Genomic DNA, 16,808 nt, shown 5'->3' with positions numbered 1-16,808 from the left:
CTGAGCTACAATCCCAGCTCCATAGATATTTTAATAGAAATTAAATTTCACTGCACATGGTTTTGTCACATGCTTTAATTAAATTTAAAATATATTTTTTCCATACTATTTAATGTCTTTATATAATGTGGTTCTAAATTAGTAGCTCTCACATCTGGCCATATGTTGCTATCACCAAGAAAGAATATAAAACACAGCTGTGCCTAGATCCTATTATAAAGAGTCTAACCCTGATTATTGGAAGAGGGACATTTTAAAAGCTCTTCTGGTGATTCATCACATATCTTATACACAGAGTTGAGAATCACTAATCTATAAGAATATTTTTAATGGCCATATACTATTTCATGTACTGCTTATGCTTTGTTTAATAAAGGGTTTCTCAACCATGGCACTATTGCCATTTTAGAGCAGGTGATTCCTTATTATAGGGACCTGTCTTTCACATTATAAAATGTTTAGTTGCACCCCTGGGTTCAATGTGTTAGATGTTGGTAATATCCCCCCACTAATGACAATCAAAAATGTCTCTACACAGTATAAAATATTGAGATTTACTGTTTAAAACAGCTAATTATGGAATTTAGATGCTCTTTTCGGCTAGTGGCTAATATCATCTGGGGAATTAGCTTGTAGGAAATTTTACTCATATCTAATGTTTCCATGTTTTTTATTTAAATAAATTTATATAATTATTTTTATCATTTCTAATTTGAAGCAAAAATGTTTTAAATAATTTGAGAATCCCATTTAAAATAATTTGAAAATTCTTTGCATACTGCATAGAGGCAGTATATGCAAAGCCCTGTTGATATAACAACCAATGTGTCCTTCACTATCATTGATATCACATGGCTTACTGTCTTGTGTTGTTTTCTAATTGTTTTCTGAATAACAGTACTTAATATAAGCAAAGAAATGCTAAATATTAATTTAATTTACACTTGATATAATCAAAGAAATAGCTAAAAACTCATTCAATCTACATCTGATTTAAAAAAAAAAAAACTTACTTTTTGTCTTAAGGAATTTATAAAGGACTCCTCAGGGCAATTATTGAATCTGCAATTAAAAAGACATTGTAAAATCCAGGGTTTCCTCTCAGAGTTCTGTTTGCCTGCCTCTGGGGCTACCCTTGTGCTCCACAGACAGAGGGCCAGAGCTGGGAGAAGGGCATGTCCCCAGGTTTCCCCACCATGTCCAGAGAGGCTTATTTAGAACATTAATTTTTAAATAAATTTTATGGAAGTTACTTTTATCATTATGAAAAATTTATGGTTTGATTTATGGTCAAAGCAAAAATTTCACAAAATACAAAAATGGCTATAGTGATGGATTTTGTATGTATTTTTGTTTGGAGAAGATATTGAGAGAAGAACCTGGTTATATTTTTATATGTCTTCTTTGGAAAAACCATCTAAATTTCTTGACCATTTTTAAATAACATTACTTGTCTTTTTATTAGTGACTTGTAATAGTTCTTTACATGTTCTGAATAATAAATCTCTAGATATTATCAGATATGTGGTTGCAAACATTTCTCCCATTCTGTTTGTTTGTTTGTTTGTTTGTTTGTTTGTTTCATTTCTTGCTAACATTCTTCAAAGCACAGAAGTTTTTAATTTTGGTGCAATTCAGTTTATATTTGGGATTATAAATTTATAAACATAGAAGAAATCAGGTAAATCCCACCATTGCCTTGGGCTTCCAAATCTTTCTGGTTACTTCCTACAGCTTCTCCTCCTCAAGGCTTCTAGTAATAACTGCCATTTGCTTTGTGTTGTCTGAGGGATGGTTGAAAGTCACAGCCTAAGGAAGAGAAGATTTAATTTAGATGAGGCTCCTTAACTATACAAAGGGTTCAAGCCAGTAATCTTCATCTGTGACTACAGAGTTTTAAAAATACAGATGCTTGGGTCCCAATCTCCCTGATTGGTATAGCCCAAGTATCTGCTGCTTAAAGGCTCTCTGTGTGATGTCAGTGTGCAGCCAGGGGTAAGTCCTGGTTCAGATCTGCAGTATGTGGCTGCACTATATGGCTGCAAGCAAGTGGAACTTGAACCTAAGGGTGAAGGTTGAAGATTATTGCTAAATATAAAGAAACACTGTTACTAAGTATTCATCGAAAAGTAGAATAGACTGTCTCTGGAAGCAGGAGTTCCCATTACTAGAGGAGACAGGACATGAATATTTACAGAGAATGTGGAAGGTCCTCATGCTTCAGTGATGGGGATTAGACCAGTGACCTCTGAGATCTCATTTGGTTTTACTATAGCCTGCAGTTATAGTTTATTCTTTCACTTAATCATGATGTCTTTAAACCACCTTATGGTCTGGTTATAAATATCTGCAAGTTGAGAGGGGAGGGCTATTTTCTCACAGATGTTGCTTACCCAGGCAGAACTAAATGACTAAATGAAGCTCTCTTGCCCAACATTGATTATTTGCTTTTTCTCACTTTATACTCTTGGAAAAAATCCATTCCTTCCCCCTCCCATCAGTGCAGTGCAGCATCTCTGCCTATGTGCTAACTAGACAGTAAAGCCCCTGTTCTGGGGAGCAAATAACCTAATTCTACACTAGACAATTGGGATGGCATAGCGCGCTTGTAATCTGTAATTTTATGACTTTTGAAATATGGTGCATATTTCTGTTCTTTATTACCTGACAACATTATTGAATCCAGGACAGTAAATCTATAGTGATCCATGAAGAGTACAAGAAATGAACTATACTGGACCTCAGAGACCCCCTAATGCCAAACTCAGAAAGCGATGATATGGAAGCTTTTCAGTTTGATGATATCTTGATCTGTTATAAACTATATAAATTGTGCAAACAAGCCAATTTTGAAATTGAAAGCGTATTAGTTTCCTATTGCTGCTATAACAAGTTACCATGAGTTTAATGATTTACCATATGTTTACTAGCTTATAGATGGAAGTTGGAAGTCTTGTTCAACTAAAATCAGAGTTTGGCAGAGTTTGTTGCTTTAGGAGGTTTTAGGGAACATTCCATTTGGGTGCTCTTTCTAACTTCTAAAGCCCACCTACATTACTTGGCTTGTGGCCCCTTGCTTCATCTTCAAAGTCAGTGGTATGGCATCTCCAAATCTATCTCCGCCATTCCTGCTTCCCTCTTAATGGCCTTGTGATTACATTAGGCCCATCCGTATAATCCAGTACTATAGGGAAACAGTTAACAATTACACCAGACAACAATGGTGCACTGGCTTCAGATCAGGTCAATGGGGACATTAGGTACAGCTAGCCACATTCTGTACATTAGGTACAGAAGCCACATCTGGGCAATGAAAGCACATTCTCCACCTGCAGACTCCCTGTGCTGTTTGCTGAATTTCCCAACATATTTTTCAAGGAGTTCTGGTATCCTGCTAATATGTGATTATAATAAGGAAATCACTAAGTCATGTAGGGAGAGAAGAAATTGAGTGGGAAGACTCCTTGGTGTGTATTGTGTGAAGTATGAACTAAACAGTATGATGTAGCAAAGAGAACATGGACTTCTGACTCAGAGGAGCCTAGGTTTAAATTATAGTTTATATTTACTCTTTTTGTTCTTTGAACCAGTTATGTATCTGCTCCAGACTTTAAGGAAATGAGATTGGCCTTATGGAGATTTTTTCAAAGGATTAAATTAGAAAATGTATGCATAGTGACTAGCAGGACTGCATTTCTCTCATAAAACGTATGACTCGGGATTAGTAATCCCTATCTCCTTCCATTTTTGGACTATTAATTTAAAGAACCAATAAAATACAAATTAATAGAGGAGCAAGAGGAAATTAGTAGAGTAGAGGAAGGAGAATGGGAGAGGGGAGAGAGAACAGGAGGGAAAAGGGGTGGATCATGAACTGAAAGCACTTTCCATACATGTACAAGTTTGTCAGGATGAACCCAACTACTATGTATAACTATAAATCTCTAATATAAAAGGAAAATAGTAAAAACAAAAGTAAAAATGAATAAGAAAAATTATTTTATAACAAAATGTTGCTCTTGATTTTGTTTGAGTTCCTACTAACTTATTCCCTATTTGAAAAGCAAAACTGGCATCTCATGCATAAAAAATGTAGATAATATTATATCAGTCATTTTCAACTGAATTCTTTGATCTCATTCTTTTGTAAAATAAAATTTTTAGGTTATAACCAGAAATACAAAACATTAAAAGGTTCTTTAAACCAAACTCCAATATATTATTTCATGATATGCCATCATGTGCTAAGCATTCTTCAAAAAAATAGCAGCCAATATTGAATGTGCAGAATATTCCTTTTTGCCTGACATTTAAATGATAAGCTAGCTTACTTCAACCATTAGCCATTGCCTTTTCAAGGCTTAATATTGCCACAGAATTGCTGTAGTAGTTAAAGTTTAAAGTAATTTCATAAGAAGATATTTTTGTACTTTGCTAAAATAAACTAGAAATTGATATAAAAAGTGAACATTGTAAGTTCTCTCCAGTCCCCTTCAAACACTCTACTTAGGCCATTAGTTATAGGCCTGAAACCACAGGTGACCCTGTTTGAAGAGTAATAGGAAGGTAAGGGCTTCATAAAACTCCAATTCTTGCATTGGGAAAATGTTTTTACCATCCAAATATTCATGAATACAAAAGGGGAGAGCTTTATACGATTTGTTCAAGAAGCTACTTCAACTATTCTGGGTAATATGATTACTGCAGAATTTTATTTGAATATTAAAAAACATTCTGCATATTCTATTTTCATCCTTATACTAGACGATTTTTTTAAATAATTGCTATGAGTTATAAAATGATTTTTGAATAATTGCTATGAGTTAAAATAATTAGAAAGGTGTCTTAATATTGACTGCCTATGCTAATAATCCAGGTTACATACTCTGAAGACAGGTGTAGAGCTCCATGATCCACCCTAACCCCTCAAAATCTGCCACTATAATTATATTTCACATGTGCCAGTTTCTCTTACCATTTGGTTGTTTTTGCTAGAGATTTGGCAAATAAAGTTTAATAACTCCAGACACTAAGTCATTATAATAATATATTATTTATTATGCATTCAATTTAAAACATCATCCAGCACTTATTTATTCTATACCTGTTATGTCCCAGTCACTGTTTTGGTGCTTACCTCTTTATTTATAAATAAATATAACAGGAACACTAAAAATCAACAGGCAGATTAATGCAAGAGATGAGATTTCAAACCACTGAAACTTGAATAGACCAGCAATTTCAAGTATCCTTAATATCTGAGTGCCGGTGCCAGAGAGTTTGCAGAGACTGGAAACTTTCATTAAGAATGGAATCTTTCATTAGACATGGATCAGAATCTTGAGCCAAGCAGCCTGTTGATCCTCTGCAGCAGTGAGCAAATTTCACCAATGTAACTGCACTTTAAAAGCCAGGGAAGGCAGCCTCAACCTGTGACATCCGATGAGTATTAATGTAGTACTTTATATCATATTTGTAAAAATATTCTCATAAGTAGCTTGTTGTATTTTTTTTTTTTGTAAGAATTCATCTTAAAAGGCTAGGAATTTTAAGCTCATAACACCCACATGTAATTGTAAATGGGGGATTTTAAAATTAATACTTAGCCTCTCATGACTGTCTTTTGATACTTTAATGACTGCCAAGTAGAGAATTGTGGAAACTGACATCACTGGGCCCAAAAGCATGGAACACCAAGTTGATAGAGCAGTCAATGTTTGAACTTGGCTTTCCCCTACAAGGTAACCAGTGCATCCTGTTTTGGGGCTTTGATGTTGTTGACTTCTAGCAGTGAGGGAATGCTGCTTTTATGCAGCCATTCAGGCAGGAACTAGGCTCCTTCCTTGTGACTCTGAGATCCTCTAAAGTGGAGATTAAAAACTATGACTTCTGAGCCAGTCCCACTTTTGTAAATAAAATTCTATTGAAGAGTAACCATGCCCATATATTTAAACATTATCCACAGCTGCTTTTGTGCTACAATGGCTACATTGAGTGGTACTACGTTACACATTTCAAGGGGCCACCATGGATGGAAGACTTTTTCTAACTTAAATTAAGAGTTTTGATTTACTCCCTTTTATGAAAGTTGATCAGTGCTGTCCCTCCCTCATTTCCCGACTTTTATTATTGTTTTTATATTATCAGTTCCAACTTCTGTAAATACAATCCATATGGTTTTTTTTTTTTTCCATATGGTTTTTAAGACATATTTTCATACTTTTCATACTTTCTTACATTTGCTACTCCACCAGTCTCCTCTCTTCTGAATTTCTTTTTTTTTTTTCTGTTGTTTCTTTTTAAGTCTACATGACAGTAGATTTCTTTTGATATAATTGCTCAACCTTGAAATATATATTATTCTAATTAGGACCCCATCCTTATGGATGTACTCGATGGTGGCCTTCACTGTGGTGTATTCATATAAGTACATAGGAAAATTATTTTGGATTCATTCCACTGTCTTTATTTTTTCCTATCCCCCCTTCCCTTCATTCCCCTTAATTTCTTGTTTTGATTGATCTCTTAGTAGGCTGGATTTCATCGCTACTGGTATTATCAGGAAGGGGAGTTGCTTTATATGGCTGTATAGCCTGCACACGGTGATATTTGTCCACTTATACGGGATTTTTTCTCTAAAATGGAGAAGCCAGTGGTAGTTAAGTGTCTTGAAGATGAGGAAACTTTATAATTAGTGCAAATTAGCCACTGGGTTAGAAGTGGGTGTACCAGGAAGCATTCAGAGCATTGCTTCCTTAAAAATATTTCTTTGTATTCAATGGATAACTTTCCTATATTCAAGGTTTGTGTGTTCTTTTCCTCAAAATGTTAGAGATATCTTTGTTTGTCTTTAAAATTGGGTATGGTACTCAGTCCTTTCTTTTTGGTGACTAGATTTTATTATCAAGGAGTTTGGGGAATTTATGCTTTTTCAAAAAAGACCTTGCAGGCGTTTTTCTCCTGAGTGTTTTTTGTCTTTGTTGTTTGTTCTTGTTTGTTTGGGAATGTCTCTGATGTCTTTATACTTACAGGTCAACTTGGTCTATTTCCTGTCTCACTCAGGGCTATGACCTTTTTGTGCCTTGAGCAGCTGCCCAGTTCACCATAGGCCCCAGATAATGGCAAGTGCCATTGTTCTCCTGCCTCCCCAAAATTCTGAGGAAGAAATGAAAGACTTTGCATTCCTATTTCCTTGGCTTTTTCCCGAGTTTGCCTAAACAATCCTCTCCAAATTGGAAAGATGTGTGAGAGTCTCACAGTGGACCAACCCTCTTCCCTGTGAGTGCCTTCTGGTAAGGAATGCTGGGCTAACAGCAGTGTGGAATCATGCTGGAATCTTCTGGGCTCTCTCTTGGTTACATTTGTCAAATACGGTGGCATATAATTTTACCCCTTTTCATGTTTGGTTGCTTCCAAAAATTTTGACTGACTTTGATTTTAAGCACTGAGAAACTATGGTCCTGCTTTGTTATGACATGTTTACTCAGAAATTCTTTTACTGGCACACTCGCATGCACACTTACGTATATAGTGTTTAAGCAAACTTGTGTTTTGTCCATATCTGCAAGGACGTTCATCAAAATAAATACAAGTCCATCGGCAGACAGAATGACAGTGTTGCCACAAGCCTGAACCTGATTGTGAAATCCTGTTCCTCTCCCTACCAAGGAGGCCCTCATTTTGTTTTGTGCCATGGGTCCTTTTAGCAGTCTGATTAAGGCTTAAATAAAATACAAGGGTTTACAAATCAAATATATTGAAGCCACCAAAATATTTCAAAGTGTGATAACATAATAAAATATAAATTGCAAGATCTAGAAACAGATATAATAACTGCTGTCATTTTAAATCATTGAGGAGCATAAGCACTATTTGGAGATATCTGCAGCATTTATAACATGATATGAACATATTACCATTATGCTGGTGAAAAGTCTAAAGTATGGCTAATACCATTGTTATTCATTGTTACACTTATAAATAAAGAAATGTTAAATTCCAGTTAGAAGTCAGTGAATAGGTCCAGGTCTCTCATCCAGATTCTCAGACCCCTTGATTCTATATAGGGGGCCCTGCTTAAGAATCTCAGACATGATTCAATTATGTGGCCTTGAGTCAAAGTTACTTCCCTTAGTTTCCTTAGTTTCCTCTTTAGCAAAACAGGATCATAGTCTCCATATCATCAGAAAAATTGTGAGGAGTGAATGAACTAGTGCATGAAAATCATTTACTGCAGTATCTGACATGGTGAACATTCTATAAATAATGCTGTTATTAAGCATAGAATTTTGACTATATTTCATGTTCTTCACACTTCTAAGTATTATATAAATTATATATTGCTGAACCATTATATGAATTTTTACTATTTTATAATCATAAAGCAATAAAGATATTTTCATTTTGAAAATAAAGCTAGCAATTCTCTCAAATAAAAAGGAAATCTAAATAGGGACTTCTGTCATTGAAAAAGTACATAAAATTTCAACATTGATCAGAAAGTTATAAAGGCTTCTTATCAATTTTAATTGGCAAACATGTAAAAATAATTGATTTGTTTCTGTCTTCCCCATTATTTTTAATAACTAAACTCTTTACTCAGATAACCAAGCACCAACCTGTCATCATAAGTCTGGTTTCCATCTTATTTGAGTGTATTTAGGATATGGTTTTATTTAAAAAATAAATACATTATAAACTATTCTTTGGGACCTTAAATACAGCAATGTAACTCAGTTTAACTTGAATGAACACTTTGGTTAGCAGTTTCATGTCCAGTTTCTTCTTGATGCTTCATGGAACAGGCATTATTGTGTAGGAATTGCTCTTGGGAGGTCTCAGTGGTTAAGGACTCTATTGGTGTTTCCTTTGTGTTCAAATTAATTATATTTTTAATTGAAAGAACAAACTATGTGTAGGAAGTAAGTACTAAGCTCTGAGATAAGACCATGCATGGCTCCCTCTCTGTTGTATCCTTGGTGCATTGTACAGAACCTAGTACAGAAAGTTTTCTGTAGTTTTTTATTGAATCAAAGATTACTTTTGCAAGAGATAGTTAATCTTTAATATTCCAGTCCAAGCATTATCTAGGAATTCTCATTTAAGTAGTGATAAAGATTTTTATCAATATGAATCATTACATCTCAAGTGTATGAAAAAAGCTACAAAAGATTCAGATTTCATAATAGCAAACCACTGTTTTGGTTCATGCTCTGGTTGAATTGATGGATTGCTAAGGGAACATGGAGATTCAGAAGTCTGTTCAATGCCACAGTAACTGTATGCAGTGTAATGGGAGTGTGGAAGAATGGAAGAAAGGAACTTAGATTAAAGGTTGGGAATTTACTAAGGAATTCATATAGAGAATTAAATCATACCTAATATTTGGATGTGTTACCCATAAGTCATCCACAGGATAACTGTTAAATGAATCACCATCACATACTGTCTACATGTCTCTAGCTGTATGTGTGGATATGAACCAAAGGTCAGCAAACTTTTCTGTGTAGGGTTAGATTATAAATATTTTAGACTTTTCAGGCCTAGGTCATTACTTCACATCTATGCAGCTGTACCACAGATATTGCTGGGTCCCAATAAAAGTTTATTTACAAAACCAGACAGCTACCAGATTTGGTAGTTTGCTGACCCTTGATGTAGAATTTAACTTTCCTTGAAAACTTTCCCCTAGTTGTCAGTCCTTAGTGGTATCTAAGGCCATATCTGTCTATCTTGTTTTAATAATTTCCGTAGCATGCACACTCAACAATGCAGTGAGATATCTTTGCTTTAATGGTTTATGGGTTTCAATTATATATAAAGAATGAGTAGGGGATTCATGCAAATCAGTAATCTTGAGCTAAGATGTGAGAGAGAAGGAATATTAAAGCTATATCTTACAAAGAACAGTGAGCTATCTGGGAAACAAAGGCACCTTGAGACAGGGAGAACATTCTAAACTGGCTTCATACATACAGCAAACCTCAAGAGAAACAGTATCAGGCAATAGTAATCACAATCTCAAGTTGACTTGTCCAGAGGAAAGACCCACTGGCTAATTTGACAGTAAAGAAGCTCCTAAATTATGGATCTCTTTAAAGCATGGTGATCTTGAGCTCTTCCCATCTTCCTAAAAAATTTACATAGAGAAACTTATAGATCATTATAGATATATTAATTCTTGGATATCAAGCATAGGGGACAACTCTAGATTTTGAGGGAAAAATGTGTTTTTTAATATAGCATAACCCAAAGTTTCCTGTTATTTATTAAGACATTAGATAATTTTATTTTTAGAATAGGTTCAAAATTTAATTTTTGAAAGGGAAAAGAAACTACCATTGTTATTGAATGTCACATTTTTTATGGTAGTGCATGGATTTTAAGGATTATACAATACTGTGAAAATTTAATAGTAATACCATTGTAAGATTTTATTGTGATAACCAAAAATTTCTCATGATATTCTGAAATTAAAAGTGAATTTTGATGGATATTTAGGAGAGTATTTCAGCTGTTTATTAGGAACCAAACTTCTTATTTAGGAAAAACCTAACCGTTAAAATCATAACACGTTTTCTTTCTTTACAACTGCCATATCGTAGTATTCTTTACAGATAAATTATTCATCCATTTATTTCTCTTTTCTGTTTATCGCAGAAAGCTACCACCAGGTACATAAAAACAAAGGAAATGTAGAATTCCAATATGGTGAGAGGGAACACATATTTCATATCGTCAAGGTTTTTTCTCTTGTTCTTTTCTATTCAAGAAAGAATATCTCTCAAGTTCATTAATAATATATTAAGGTTGTTCCAATATATGTTGAATTGAAGTTGAGTCCATTCTTTATGTGAAAAGAAATATGAATTGCCCTTAGAAGCTTGAGTATAGGGAATGGAAGAAAGAGAAGTTATTAACAACCTGGTAACACAGTTAATCAAGCCATTAGAAGAGTGGGAAGAGGCTTAGCTGAGTGTCAAGGTCTCCAGGCATCGTGTTAGCTGTCACCGCAGGATCAAAGCCTAAGTGCATCGCTAAGCTCCCCCGTCTCCCATTTCCTCATCATCAAGATATTCACCATGGTACTCTGTACTCCTCTGAAAGATTGATTCTTGGAAAAGGAAATGAGATGGCACATATGAAAATATTTTCTAAGAGGTAGACTGCAGCTGTGTTTGCTAAGCTAGATTTTTATACCTAATCCAGAGTGTTATTCATTGTGCTTTCCTGAATACAATTCTCAGAAAGCTTCTCAGACTGCAAGGAGTTGAATGAAGTGATGGAGAACTTTATGGAATAAATATTGGTAGGAATTATACCTAGAACAAGACAACTTACACTAGTACTATCAAAGATAAATGGAAATCACCACTGATAAAAGAGATGATATGTGAAATAGGGGAATAAATGCTCTGTGAGAAAGTTTACTGGAGAATCATATACCGTAAGAATATTTGGCTTCAGTAATCAAGATTCAATCTTGGCTTTTTTCTTCTTTATCCCCTACATTTCCTCTATCAGCAAATTGTGTTGACCTTCCAGAATGGATTCTCTTCTCTCTACCACCACCATCTTAATCCAAACCACCACCTCTTCCTTACGCCATTACATTGTCTCTTGATCTTTTTGCTTTCACTTCTTTTCTACAGTTAACCTTCCACCAGCCCCAGAATAATCTTTTTAGAACACATGTTAGATTAGATTCTCCTCTGCCAAACACCCTTTGATACTTCTTTCTCATTGAATTTTGAGTAACAAATACAGGCCTTGCTGACCTTCAAACACTGTCCCTGCCTATGGCTCCCACATCCGCCATACTATGCTTCCATGTCCTCTTCTGTAAAAGAGGGGAAATAACAGTTTCCTCATAAGTTATGAAGAGGGTGATTAATTTAAATCCCATCAGTGACTGTGAGTCGTTATTAAGTATTGGACATCAGTGACACTGACTGTCCTTGAGCTAGTCAAGCCCTGTCTTCCTCAGGGTCTTTGCTCTACATGTCTCTTGACCTGGATGCTCCTCCCCTTGATGCTCTCATGGCTACTCCATCTGATCCTTTAGTCTTCGAATGCCTCATCTTACATAGCTTCTGTGAAACTCTATTACATCATCCTGTCACCTGTTTACTTACTTCATAGCATGTAACTGTATTACAGATTAATTCTTTCAATTTACTTTTAGTCTGTTTTCCACATAGACTAGAAACAAGGGTTATATCTATTTTGTTTATCACCATTTCTTCAGCATGAGACATATGGTAGGAACTCAGTAGTAATTATTGAATGAATTGGCGGTTAGGTGATACTTAGGGTCTCATCTCACAATCACACTCGATTATTCAACAAATAACTAATTACTGGGTCTGTTAGTTTCATATGGCCACTGGAATAGCTGACCACCTATTGTGGCTTTTAGCCACCTTGGTGGCTAAAAATAACTGATACTTATTCTCTCACAGTTCTGGAGGTCAGAAGTCTGAAATCTGTTTCACTAGGTCAAAGCTAATTTTCAGCAGAGGTGTGTACTATCTAAAGGCTCTTGTGCTGGGCAAGAATCTATTCCTTTCCTCTTCCATCTTCTGTTGCTGCCAGCAGTTGTCTTTTGGTCATGGATCTTTACATCATGAAGTTACTCAAAAATGCAATCCTTAAAGGTTTGAGTCATTAGTAATCCTTCCTATATGGGGTTCTTGTAGTTTTTCATTAACTTTAATCTCAGAACATAGTAATACTAAGAGACCCCCTAAGGGATCTCCTGTATTCCAGATATACATTTTCTCACCTCCTTAGTAAATTAATAGTCCAGTTTTTCTACTGGTAGTCAGGATTAATCACCCATTCAGCACTGTGTAATGCACACAGCCCAGTTGTTCTAGGGCAGTGGGGCAAGTTGTGGGAAGACCAAAGAACACAACCAGAGATGGGATATGAGATATAATGTTTGTTCAGAAATTCTTCTGGGGGCCAGTGAAAATGGATTGGACAGGTACTTTGCCTGAAGGTCCAGTAGCAATGGGTTGACCAGGTTTACCTCTTGTTTCACATAGTACCTCCCGTATTTTACCAGAAAATAGTGCCTCCCATCCCTCTCAATGCTCTATCCAGGAGTGGTTGCCTGAACAAGCACCTCCCTCTCCACAGTACTCTGATCCTCACCAGTTACTGCAGGGAAGCATGTTTTGTAGGTTAGTTTACAAAAGCACCATCAGCTTAGCTTGCTTTGTCCCATTGTATGACTGGCACCTCGAGGAACTTGACGTGCATGCAAGAAAGCAGCTCTCTACAGATGACACTAATTTACCCAAGTTCCCAGCATAAACAAGAGAAAGCCAGTATCCTTCAAGATAATATGTATCTGGACATTCTGGCCCATACTCACTCTTATTGTTCCCTTAACTTGGCTAGCTTTTTGGGAACAGAAAGAAGTATTCAGAGACATGAAGTTTTATCGTCCTCCTTTTCTTTAAGGATGACACACACTGTTAACTCCTTTCTTTGCCTGCCGATTTCAGAAGCATGAGCAGCCAAAAGTGACCAGATGACAGTCTTAACTTCCAATTCAGTGGAGTCATTGTTCTGTTCCTCAAGGAAAGCATGCATCCCTTTGACACTAGAACTTTTGCTAGTGGATCACCAGGGCAAATAGTGAGTAGTAGCACTTCCACTTCCATCCCTTGATTCCATTGTCTGGGGATAGGTGATCTTTGGGGTATGCTGAGCTGCAATACTACCACTTCTACAAGCTAAGTAGCCTTCTTTGGTTTTAACATCTAGTCTCCTGCAAAAACACTAGAGCCCCATGTGCTTCTTTTCGTTGAGGAAAATAGATGCTTTGTGATACAAGAATCCAAATAGAGCAAAGGCTACTGCTCAGTGTGTCTCCTAAACAAATGTAATCCCTTCTGGACTACGTAGTGATAATAAGAACAATGCATGGGAAGGTGACATAAATGAGCCATTGAATACCCTTGGTTGTAATTGAGCCTATAATTAAACTCTCCCACAGAGGAAGCCCCTTCTGTTCTACTGTTGACCTGGCTATTATGGGTGTTTTGTTTTGTTTTGTTTTTTTCCTACTGGACTATAGAAAATAGAAATCTGCATGAAAGAGAATCTCTATCAATTCATCAAACCAAGTAAAAATGTGTTTTTCATATAAGAGATAATGGCAGAATCCAGTTTTAGCTCTCTATTGCTGTACTCATGTGTGAAATTACCCACAAGAGAAGATATTTGTCTGCAAAAGAATCTTTATCAGCCTAAGATGTGATTGGCTACACAAATTACACTGCCAAATAATTTGGTTTTTGCAAACCAAACATAAGGCCCCTTAAACAAAACTGGGATTGTGGTCAGGGCACATCCTTGGCCTGGGTGACAATGTCAAGCACACAGACAGGCAGGGAACTTAGTTGCTGTTTCCCTTCTTTTTAACAACTCAGTGCTCAAGGGATAATTTTTTTCAAGTATTAAATCTTAACAATGCTTTTGTTTTTCTGATATAGATAGAGAAACCATTTGGCATTCTAAGGCACTTGAATGAATTCTAAGGTTTTTTTAATTTCCTGGCTTGATTATATTATCATGAATTTGGGATTGGAATTCCCTAGAGAAAGAACAGGCTGTAGGGAACCAGTATTCTTAGTCTGATTTCAGTGTTCGTCAGTAGATTGTGTGGCATGCCCACATTTGGTATTTTCCATAGTATGATCTAGAAGAAATAAATATGTTTAACCAGAAAGATGTAGGTTTTTTTTTTTTTTTTTTGACTAACAAAAAGAAACAAGAAAAAGAAGAGGAGAAATAGAATAGGAGAGGCACATGTAGGATAATAATGGGGAGTTGGAAAGTATTTGAAAAAGCTTATGTCTCCCAAGGTCATTTATTACCAGTTTAGTAAACCCAGAAGTCAAACTTTCATATTTTTCATATACTTAATAATAATAAAAATGGTCTTGTTAGTTTAATGCAGAGCCAAAATTAGAAGATCCAGCATCAACTTGTTTGTGTTGGTTTTTCTGTGGAGCCAGGTCTGTCTAGTTTCTGTGGCTGAATAGCAACTGGCATTGACCCAGCAGCAACAGATCAGGCCCAAGCAGAGCCTTTTGTCACAGGATCCTAACCAGGCCACAGCCTACAGCATGCCCAGCACTGACCAACAGCCTCTTGTAACTCTTGCTTTCCTGGATGGATGCAAGGTGTGGTCCTCAACCCTCTAAGAAGTACAGGGCTGTGGGAGATATGTTGTCATTACTGAACTGTCTTCTCCTTCCCACCCCAGGACATTCAGCAGATTGGCTTACTACCCTTCCAAGATGCCTGCCAAAGGGTCTCCCCCTAAGATCCACATATAAAGTGGGGACTGAACATACCAAGGACTCCCCTTTTAGTTACTCTTCACTAGAGCAGCTGCACATTTAATTTATGATTCACTCATTTTTTTTTTTTAACCCAGGGGTGCTTTACCATTGAGCTACATCCCCAATTCTTTTTATTTTTATTTTTTTTTATTTTGAGACGGTCTTGCTAAGTTGCGGAGGCTAGACTTGAACTTGCAAGTAGCTTGTAAAAGTGTGAATCACCACGTGTGATTTGATTCACTCTTTGAATTGGCATTTTACTTGATTTAGTCACTAATGGGTCTTTGTATCACTCTGGTACCCAGAACTTCCAAACTGGCAATCTGTTTCCATATCAAACAGAATTGGGCTTATACATTGTTTCTTGACCTAAAAATCACTGATAGATGTGCCAGTTGATTTATCTTTATATGTGCAACTTATATTACACACTTTCCTGAAGCCAAATAAGGGCGGACAAGAAGGAACATTTTGTTTTTATATTGCAAAGAATGTTCAGGAGAGTTTTTACAAACTTAATTAAAAGTCTGTTTTTTCCCAGTCACAATTGCCAGTTAAAGTTATGAGATAAATTTCCCTACATGGAATTTCTTCCCAGTAGCTCTTGAGCCCACATTTACCAGATGAGGCTGCATAAACTTGAAAATAACCTGTCACTGCCATTTATTGCTCTGCTTACCCATGGTTGCATTGATTTCTGAAGTATCTGTTAAGTTTTCAGATTCCCAGACTTTACCCTCATTTAGATGTTTTCTGTTGGAGTTAAATATGTGGGAAGGTGCCAGACATGATGGCACATACCTATAATACCAGTAACCTGGAAGACGGAGGCAAGAGAATTGCAAGTTTGAAGCCTGCCTGGGCAAACTAGTAAGACCCTATCTCAAAATTTTAAAATAGGAATATTAAATAAAAAGGACAAGGAATGTGCTCAGTGGTTCAATCCCCAATACTGGGAGAAAATGGGTGTGGGGGAGGATTTAATTATATTGATATCTTTTTAAAATTTAATTTATTTCTTTATTTTGCAGTACTGAGAATTGAATTCAGGGCCTCATGTGTGCTAGGCAAGTGCTCTAGCACTGAGCTATATCCCCAGGCATTTTTTTAAAGTTTACATTGAATGATAACTAACAAATATGTATCATGGCTACACATTCATCATATATGTGAAATACTTTAGCATTAAAAGCCACTTATATTAGTGAGCTTTTTTCCTCTGGGACAAAATACCTGAATAAAACAATTTAAAGGAGAAAAGATTTATTTTGGCTCATGGTTTCAGAGGGTTTAGTCCGTAGTCTATTGGTGCCATAGCTATCAACCTGTGGTGAGGTGAACTTCATGTCAGGGAAGGTGTGGTGGAGCAAAGCTTCCCACCTCTTGGAGGCTGGGGAGGAGAAGAGGGTTGGAGGAGGGGTAGAGAAAGAGAGGCAAGGGCCAGGG

At 36.2% G+C, this 16,808-nt stretch overlaps 1 protein-coding gene across 2 annotated transcripts in view; it reads left to right on the top strand.

Moving 5' to 3' along the window:
* Window positions 1-16,808, top strand: part of Slc35f1 (solute carrier family 35 member F1) — a 527,643-nt gene that overhangs the window by 372,070 nt on the left and 138,765 nt on the right. The gene's annotated exons all lie outside the window — the stretch shown is intronic.

This window comes from Sciurus carolinensis, chromosome 7 (genome assembly GCF_902686445.1).
Source record: "Sciurus carolinensis chromosome 7, mSciCar1.2, whole genome shotgun sequence".
In the NCBI taxonomy this organism is placed as follows: Eukaryota; Metazoa; Chordata; class Mammalia; order Rodentia; family Sciuridae; genus Sciurus; species Sciurus carolinensis.
The sequence above is the reverse complement of the archived record's forward strand: the minus strand, read 5'-3'. Positions and strand labels throughout refer to the sequence as shown.